The 8,824-nt window shown below is 47.1% G+C and overlaps 2 pseudogenes across 1 annotated transcript; both read left to right on the top strand.

Moving 5' to 3' along the window:
* Positions 1-4,469: 4,469 nt before the first annotated feature.
* LOC101586267 lies at positions 4,470-5,415 on the top strand (annotated as a pseudogene).
* Positions 5,416-7,595: 2,180 nt separating this feature from the next.
* LOC101580515 lies at positions 7,596-8,735 on the top strand (annotated as a pseudogene). Its single transcript, XR_001117211.2, has one exon. The product of XR_001117211.2 is annotated as a ubiquitin-conjugating enzyme E2 G1 pseudogene (transcript).
* The last annotated feature ends 89 nt before the right edge of the window (positions 8,736-8,824 follow it).

Below are 8,824 nucleotides of genomic sequence, written 5' to 3' on the forward strand. Positions count from 1 at the left end.
CAGTCCAACACAGCTTGGGGTGGGGATGGTTTCTGGGAAACCTCTATGTTCATTTTTGCTGTTACCCTTCAACTGTTCTAAAAAACAAAGACTATTTTAAAAAATTGATGTTTGTGAATATATATGAGTACTAAATTAAAGCTATCTAGGTTTCAATTCTTTTTCAACATTTTTGAAATTATAAATTCAGTTTTGTACAGTTCTGTATGTTATAGCCTCTTCAGGTTGCATACACTTGATTCCTGAGGGTTTTTTTTCTCTGTACTGGGCACTGAACTCAGGATGCTGTGCATGTCAGGCAGGCACTTATTCTACTGAACTATCTCCCTGGCCCTCAGGCTGCATATACTTATCTCTGTTAAGTTGTATTTTAATTCATGAAAAATAGGTCCACTTGTTTTAAGGTACTATATTTATGATCATAAAGTTGCTTAGGGTTGTTTGATTTTCAAATTAATTTACTGATAATTTTGGCTCTTGATTTGTTATAGTAAATCTGCAATCTAACTTTTCATTTCATGGGATTTTTTTTTATTCTCCAAGTTCCTGCCATATAAAATCCTTGGTCTAGTCTTCTAAAATTTACAGAATGCAGAAATAACTTGCCTGATCTGTGATGTTCAGATTGCATTGAAGATCTTTACAATGGTCCTTGATGACAGACCCTGAACCTGGGCGTGCACATGTGTGTGTGCATGTGTGTATGTGGTGGTGGTACACACCATACACACTGCTGTGGAGGACCACCTGGGCAACTCTCCTTGAAAGAAGATCAGTTGTCTTGTTTTGGCTGTGCCCAACCCTACGTCCATGTATTAATAGGTACAGAGCTAGCTAGGACTTTTCTTTGTCCTTTCAGTTGGCTTTAAGTAATGCACACTAGTCTAGCTGAGGTGCTGACGGCAGTCTTTGAAGAAGGCATGTATGTTTCCCTGATATCCTACACCTGCTGCTCATTGATATGAGCCAACTCGAGACAGGATGAAGAGCCAGTGCTCCACGCTGTCAGCTGGGATCGAGCCTCAAGATAGAGGTGATGACTTCCTGGGCCTTGAAAAATTACACATCAGAGCTGAAGTACTGGACCCCAAAACATTAGACACTATCTCAATAGTATAACGCAAATTACTTTTCTGCATATCCTTCTCTGCATGTTGCAGAGCTGACTGCAGGCCTCCTCCCCAGCCCAGCTCACAGCACTCATCTACCTCCTGCCTTTCTCAGTCACTCATTCTCAAGCCACTCCTCCTTCATGACCAAACAAAACTCGTGTTCGACCCTGGGCCGAGGCCTCTGTTCCAGATAGCCATCGCCATGGCTGGACTTAGGGCCCCTGGGCTCCCTGTAATTATAAATATGTCTTAGTGTCTTTATTTTTGCTGTGGGTTGCATTGGCAGTGGTGGATTGGAATTAACGTGGTGAGATTCCAATAATGTATCTTTGGGATTACAAATATAAACTTCTTGGACCAAGACAAGGACCAGAAAGGGCTCCCTACACACCACAATGCTCTCCTATGCATCCTCTGCTGGACCCATCAGGGGCACATGCTGGCTCCCTCTGTGTAAGGTTGTTTTTCTTGGCCCACAGATATTAAAAATAATTTTAAATGCTTGTAAATAACATCAGGAGATTGCATATAATGCCTGATTTGATTATTACACACTAAGTATATTCCCAAATTATTACTCTGGCACCATACATTTATAAAATTAAAGTAATAATAGAAAATTAAGTCAGTAAATCTAGTAAATTAATCATGGTGCTTGTTTTAAGTACAGCATTCAGTAAGACAAAGCCACTTCAGACGCATATAAACATAACAGTTCAACAAGAAATTGAAGAACCATAAAGAAAATGAGAAGACAATAAGTGAAGGGAGACAGAGACCAATACTTAGGGCTGCATGGAGAAGACCCAACCTGCCAGCTCCAGGGGAGCTGGGGAGCTTGACTGTAAATACCAGCCCCACTGGGCTGCTTTCATGAAACTTACTGGGGCTAAATAAAATAAAAATCCAGGGTCTTAGTCCCTAGAACATTTCAAATGCTCCACATGATCTTGCAGGGTCCAACACAAGACCCAAAAGGAGAACTCTTCTGTCCCCATGGGCAGTGCTACTGGGCACTGCAGTCTAGGACCAGGTGTCATTTTAAACCAAGAAGAAATAAGAATACTTCCCCACACCTAGAATGACCAAGCTCTGTGTTGGCAATGGCTGATTCCTGGGTTGACCCTGAGGGACCCAGGTAGCTGAGGACTTCAGGCTTCCTGCCTCCCCAGGACAGAAGATGATGAATCAAACACTGGCCACACACTGCAGCTTCCAGGACCAAGGGAGTTGCAGTCCCAGCCCAGGGCAAGGCCCAGAGCCTCCCTAATTGGCCATGGGAGGCCCCAAGTCCCAGTCCCGCCAGGTGCAGAGTCTCCTCCCCATGGTGTGCCCTGAAGTACAGGAGCATCCACGTGCTGCCCAGCTACTAGGGACAGGAGAGGAGGTGAGGAGAGACTGCCCTTGCTGCCCTTATTCCACAGACACCCAGGAACTCACTGCTGCCAGAGCAGGACACCCAGATTCTCAGGGGGACCCCAGGTGCTGAGCTCTGCCCAGGACGGCCTCCCACCTCTGCTCAGGACCCAGAGCTGAGCTGCACAGGAGCCAGCATTCGCAGTGTCCACCTCAACACCCTCAGTGCAGAGTGGGCTAGGGAGCACAGGGCCCCTGGAAAGGATTTGACAGCTGTGCATCCTGGGTAGAGTCCTTGAGGGTAAGAACGGAATCTCTGGCTGTCATCTGCCATGAAGAGGAGACCTGTGCGCAGGGAGGCAGCAGGACCGAGTACATGTCAAGCACTTAGAACTTGCTCTCATCAGGGGAGATATTGAGCCCTCACCCATCCTGGCCAGCTTTGGCCTCTGCTTCAGGTCAGTGGGGAAAGTGCCTGAGAACCAGAATCTTGGGTTCTGAATCAGACCCTAGGCTAGGATTCCATCTGTGAAGGGCTCCAGCCTATTTCTAGCCAGCTTTCAGGTGACGCTGCTGGTTCAGGACTGCTGTGTCCACAGAAGGAGAGGACAGGACTCCCATCACAGGGACAACTACACAGCTCCCTGGCAGCACAGCCCCTGCCTCAGCCCAGGCTGGCCCCTCGTCCTGATGCCCACGTGCAGCCCTTCATCCAGACCCCTGCTGTCTCTTTTCCAACATGGGTCAGTGAAGCTGGCTTTGGGGAAAGACTTTGCCATGTATTTTCAGTTTAGCAAAAAGAAAGACTCTCAAGTCAGAATTATAATCACCAAAGGCTTACAGCAAGAGGAATTAGCAAGAGCTAAGGGTACAGCATGATTAAGACCCTTCCATCTCACAGTAGAAAAGTCTGCTCCTCAGTCCATGGTGCAGGACAAGTGTCCATGCCATTTGAGGGTGAACCCTATGGGGTGCAGTGTGCGATTTCTGGACCCACACCACCCAGGGCCCCACTGGAGCCCCTCTGGGAGGAGGTTGAGCAGACCTCACACTGCTCCCCAGTTAGGGTCCCCACTGATAGGGATTGCCTCCTGGTGACCAAGAGGTGTTGCAGGGGGGCCTCCCCAGACACTGCTGCACTGTATGCTATGAAAGACAGGGTAGAGAAAGCATCGGGAATGGGCACAGACAGGTAGGGTTCTCAAAGAGGTAAAACTCAACCTGTCTCGACCCTCACCTAGAAGATGTGGGGAGAGAGATACACCGTGCACCAGTTCCACAGCTTATGATCATGCCAGTGGGGTTGACTGGCTCTAACCCTGTAATCAGTCCAAATCTGTACCTTGGCAGGAAGTTCTTGACACACTCTAGAAGTCAGTGAGCTCAAAAGACTGAACCTCACTGTGGTCCAGCCCCAGAGCTGAGAAGTGGAGGTGAGGACCAGGGTGCTCCAAGAGAGATGGGCACCCTCTTGGAGAAGTCCATGCCCTGCTTTGTGTCTGGCCTGGAGGTTTGACAGCCACTGGCCCAAGTGTGGCAGGCAGGAGTACCTCACTGTCACTGAGCTAAGGAGAGAGGCCATCAGGCCTGCAAAGAGCAGGGTGGGACCCAGCTCCTGGTAGACATCTGTCAGGGGCACCCCTGAGCAGGCACAGAGCAGGCACCTCAGAGGCAGGCATACAAAGGCTGGCTCTGTTCTTCTGGAGTTCACTCACCTCTGACATCTCCTTTGCTGTCCCCAAGCTCATGTTGTAGTCTCCTGCACAATGAGAGGTCAGCGCACTCAACTACTAACTAAACCCCCCCCCCCCCCCCCCCCAAAAAAAAAAAACCTCCTTTCTGGACACTGTGAGCTCATCTGGACAGGGAACAAGGCAGCTTGTGGTCTCATAGTAAGTGGGCAGCATGGCAAAGACAGATGGGTGAGTGACCTCAAGCCAGTGACTTAGCCCCTCTTCCTGGCTCAACCATCCTCTCTGTACAGCTGTCCCCATTAGGGCCATGACCGCCCAGATGCATGGGAACATCTCTGCAATGCCCTTGCAGGAGTTTTCTGGAGGGATTTGGGAAGGTGTGCAGGACAAATGTCCATGCCATCTCCACTCAGGTGAAGACCCAGGCCTGCTCTTTGTCCTGCTCCTGGCTCTGTATGTGGTGACCATATACAGAGCAACCTCACCATAGCTGTGGTTGTCAACCATGGACACCCGGCTGCACTGCCCCATGTGCTTCCTTCCCAAGAACCTGTCCTTCCTGGACCTCTGCCACTCATCTTTCTCACTACCAATGCTTGGGTCAACTTCTCCTCCTCCTCCAAGGTCATCACTTTTTCAGGATGTGCCACCCAGTTCTTCTTTCTTTCTGTATTTTCTACCACTGAGACTTTCCTCTTAGTTGTGATGGCCTATGACTGCTTCTTGGCCATCTTCAGTCCCCTGCACTACCCTGTGACTATGTACTTGCCTTGTTCTGGGTGCCTACTCTGTAGGCGACCTCAACTCCATCATGCAGACAAGCCTCACGTTCCAGCTCCTCTTCTGTGGCACCAGCTGCATCAACCATTTCTGCGATGTGACCCCTGCTCCTACTGGCTTGTGCTGACATGACTCTCAATGAGCTTTTCCTCTTTGGCTTCTGTGAGCTCATCACTGTGAGCACTACGTTAGTGGTCCTCATCTCCTATGGCTACATCACAGTGATCATCCTCAGGATGCACTCAGGATCCAGGGGACACAAGTTCTTCTCCAACAGTGGCTCCCACATGACAGCTGTGTCCCTGTTTTATGGGATAGTTTTTGTCATCTATGCACAGCCAGGAGCCATGGAGTCCATGGAGCAGGGCAAGGTGGTCTCCATCGTCTACACATGGGTCATCCCAATGCTCAACCCCCTCATCTACAGTCTGCAGAACAAGGATGTGAAGGATGCCCTGTGGAGGATGGGGTAGAGATGGGAAGCCCCATGAAGAAGGGTGGCAGGTGACAGACAATGACCTGGGGGAAGGAGGGGGTACCAAAGTCATGAGCCTCATCAGAGAGAGAGCTTAAGAGTGCACTGAGTCTTGCTTGCCTCCTTCCTTCTTTGCATCCTTCTACAACTCATTTAACAGCTCTTGGAAGGACACCATGGATGAGGCTTTTACTAGTGGGAATAACACATGTTCTTTCCCACTGAAAAAATAAAGGCCCAGTGGGGAGCAAACTAAAGATCCATGCCCAGTGGTAACACAGTTGGAAGAGCATTGAGAAAAACCCTTGAAGCAGGGTGTTATGGTTTGTGTCTAGTTGTCCCCTCAAAGCCTCATGTAAGTTATGGGGCATACCTGGCTCAAGGAACAGCTAGTGGCTTGAGGGGCATGGCCAGAGGATGGGGGAAGCGTTTGAGGGGCCAGGCCAAAAAGGTGCAAACCCTTAAACTGGCAGCATGTGCTCTGCCACCCCCACCAGGCCAGCAGCCTCCCATGGAGGTGTGGAGAAGGTCATTCTGGACACAGAATGACCTCCAGACCCCGTAGCATGGGACGGTAGTGTCTGTGATTGAGGCCACCTCGGTCAGGGAGGAGATGTTTGGAGAAGACAGTCACTGACCCGCTCTTCTGAGCAAATAAGGCTCCAACAGGCTGCTTTAAACTGTGAAACCTCCAGTAACTGTGAGCTAAATAAACCTTTCCTTCCCTAAGTTTGAGTGCCAGATATTTGTCCCAGAAACAAGAGAAGAGTAACTAAGACACAGGGTCTGGAAACAGATGCCAACATCTTCAGTGAAGAAATATAATATTCCATTCCCAAGGGTCTTTTCCTGATCCTTCATCATTGACACTAATGTCACAGTAGTTAAGGAAATCTCCCCTTGATATCTGAGAGCAGGAATCTGAAGGGGCTGCAGGCTGCACACATCCTCACAAGGGCCTGGAGTTACCACAGTGGGGCAGTCTGAAGCCTGCACTTCACACTCAGCAGCTGGCTGCTCCCTGCTCTCCCTCAGGGCAGGTTGCGGTCTCCTCCTGCAGACAGCACAGGACACCTCCTAGTTATTCTTCTCTTGTTGCTGGGACAAATACCTGGCACTCAAACTTAGGGAAGGAAAGGTTTATTTAGCTCACAGTTATTGGAGGTTTCACAGTTTAAAGCAGCCTGTTGGAGCCTTATTTGCTCAGAAGAGAGGGTCAGTGACTGTCTTCTCCAAACCCTACCTACATGACCTATTCCACCACAATACAAAGTCAAAAATGAAAAACAGTTACAATCTCTTTTGATTGGTTTTCTCACAGTGTAGATTTGTCTTATCTCTACAGGATTTAGCAATATAAACAACAAAGAATCAGTTATCATCCTTATTGTAAGAGCATGAATTCTGACATAGAATTCACACTGGTCTGACATTAGAAGAGACATAAATTCTCTAATAGTTTGAAGGACAAGTTCAAGAAGCCTACCAGTCATGTTCATCTCAACATGAGCTACACTAAGATCCTCTGAACATCACTGAGGTTAGGGGTGGAGGCTTGCCTTTCCCCCTTACAGGATGCTTTCCTGCCAGGGCTGCTGTATGCTGGTGTCAGGCTCTGAGTCCACACCTAAAATACATTCATGTTGTAGTGCATGATGGTATTTCCTTTCTTTTAAAGCTGAGTAACATTTCATCATATGTCAATACCACATTTATAAACCATTCGTTCATCAATAAACCCTTGAGCTTCTTCTACTCTGATTGCACACTTGGATGTTGGTGACCAGGCTCTCAGCTCTGAAATTCACCAGACACAACTCTGCTTAGGTGAGGAAGTGAGTAGAGGGTAGAGCCCTCAGACTCAAGGACCACGTTTTATTCTTTTTTATTCATTTTAATGAGAAAAAAGAAAATAGCAATGAAAGAGTTTTAAAACAGGTTAGGAGGGGTGCGGAGTGGAAGGGGGGAGGCGGGTTGGTGGCTTCACAATGCCGCCCCACGTGCTGCCAGATTTAAAGAGAGATGAACCAGCAGTTACCCCTGCTGTCCAACGCCCCAGAGTGTGTCATTCTCGGTGCTGGCGATTTTCCTCTTCCCCACCCTGCGCCGACTGTCTCAGGCTCTGGGCAGATATTGGAGGCCTGAATGAAAAAAAAAAATTGAAAGAGATTTGACTAACTCAACAAAAATCCAGTGGAAGGCTTTTCAGCAGGTTTAATAGACGACAATGATCTCTACCGGTGGGAAGTCCTTATTATTGGTCCTCCAGATACACTTTATGAAGGTGGTGTTTTTAAGGCTCATCTCACTTTCCCAAAAGATTATCCCCTCCGGCCTCCTAAAATGAAATTCATTACAGAGATCTGGCACCCAAATGTTGATAAAAATGGTGATGTTTGCATTTCTATTCTTCATGAACCTGGTGAGGATAAATACGGTTATGAAAAACCAGAGGAACGCTGGCTCCCTATCCACACTGTGGAAACCATCATGATTAGTGTCATTTCGATGCTGGCAGACCCTAATGGGGACTCACCTGCTAATGTGGATGCTGCGAAAGAATGGAGGGAAGACAGAAATGGGGAATTTAAAAGGAAAGTTGTGCGCTGTGTAAGAAAAAGCCAAGAAACTGCTTTTGAGTGACATTTATTCAGCAGCTAGAAATTTCATTTATTTCAGGGTCTCCAATTGAGAAACATGGCACTGTTTTCCTGCACTCTACCCACCTATTGCTGGACTTCTGTTGTAACAAGTTGGCAAACACTGGCTGGAACTGGTCTGCAATAAAACATGCCAGTCATCATTGCTGACAAGAGCCTAACAAGTGCCAACTTTCAGATGATTACGCATTTTGAATTCTAATGAACTGTTTTAACCTTCAGGAAGAATTGTAAAGACCTGTACATAGCACAACATGATCCGGATAATATATATACTGTTCATGTACATCCACACATACACCTTGTACCAAATAATGCTTTCTTGTAGTAGAGTAAGAATCGTGTAAATTCTAAAAGATTGTAGCAGGTTTTCTTTCCTTATTGTTTCTTATTGGTTTTCAAACTCCTTAAAGCATGTCAGGTGAAAAGCAATTAGGATTAAAAGTTTCCATTTAATTTCCTTTAAACCATTGAGGCTTCATTAAACTCCTTTCTTCTTTCACATACTAAACTTTTCTATCTTCTTTGTTTTGACACACTCCCTTTTGCTTTTCTGTCTTCTATCTGCCAGAAAGTTCTCAAGTCATTTAGCTGAAATACTGAAACAGTTAATAAGCAGTTACTTGATTTTTAATGATGACTCCAGAGGAGTGGTCATCACTAGGTGCTTTGTCCTTTTTGTATTCTAGTTGCATCCTTGGATTGGATATAGCAATAACATTTCTGGCTGTTGAGAGCTCTTGAATC

This window comes from Octodon degus, unplaced genomic scaffold, assembly GCF_000260255.1.
Source record: "Octodon degus isolate 3935 unplaced genomic scaffold, OctDeg1.0 scaffold00089, whole genome shotgun sequence".
NCBI lineage: Eukaryota > Metazoa > Chordata > Mammalia > Rodentia > Octodontidae > Octodon > Octodon degus.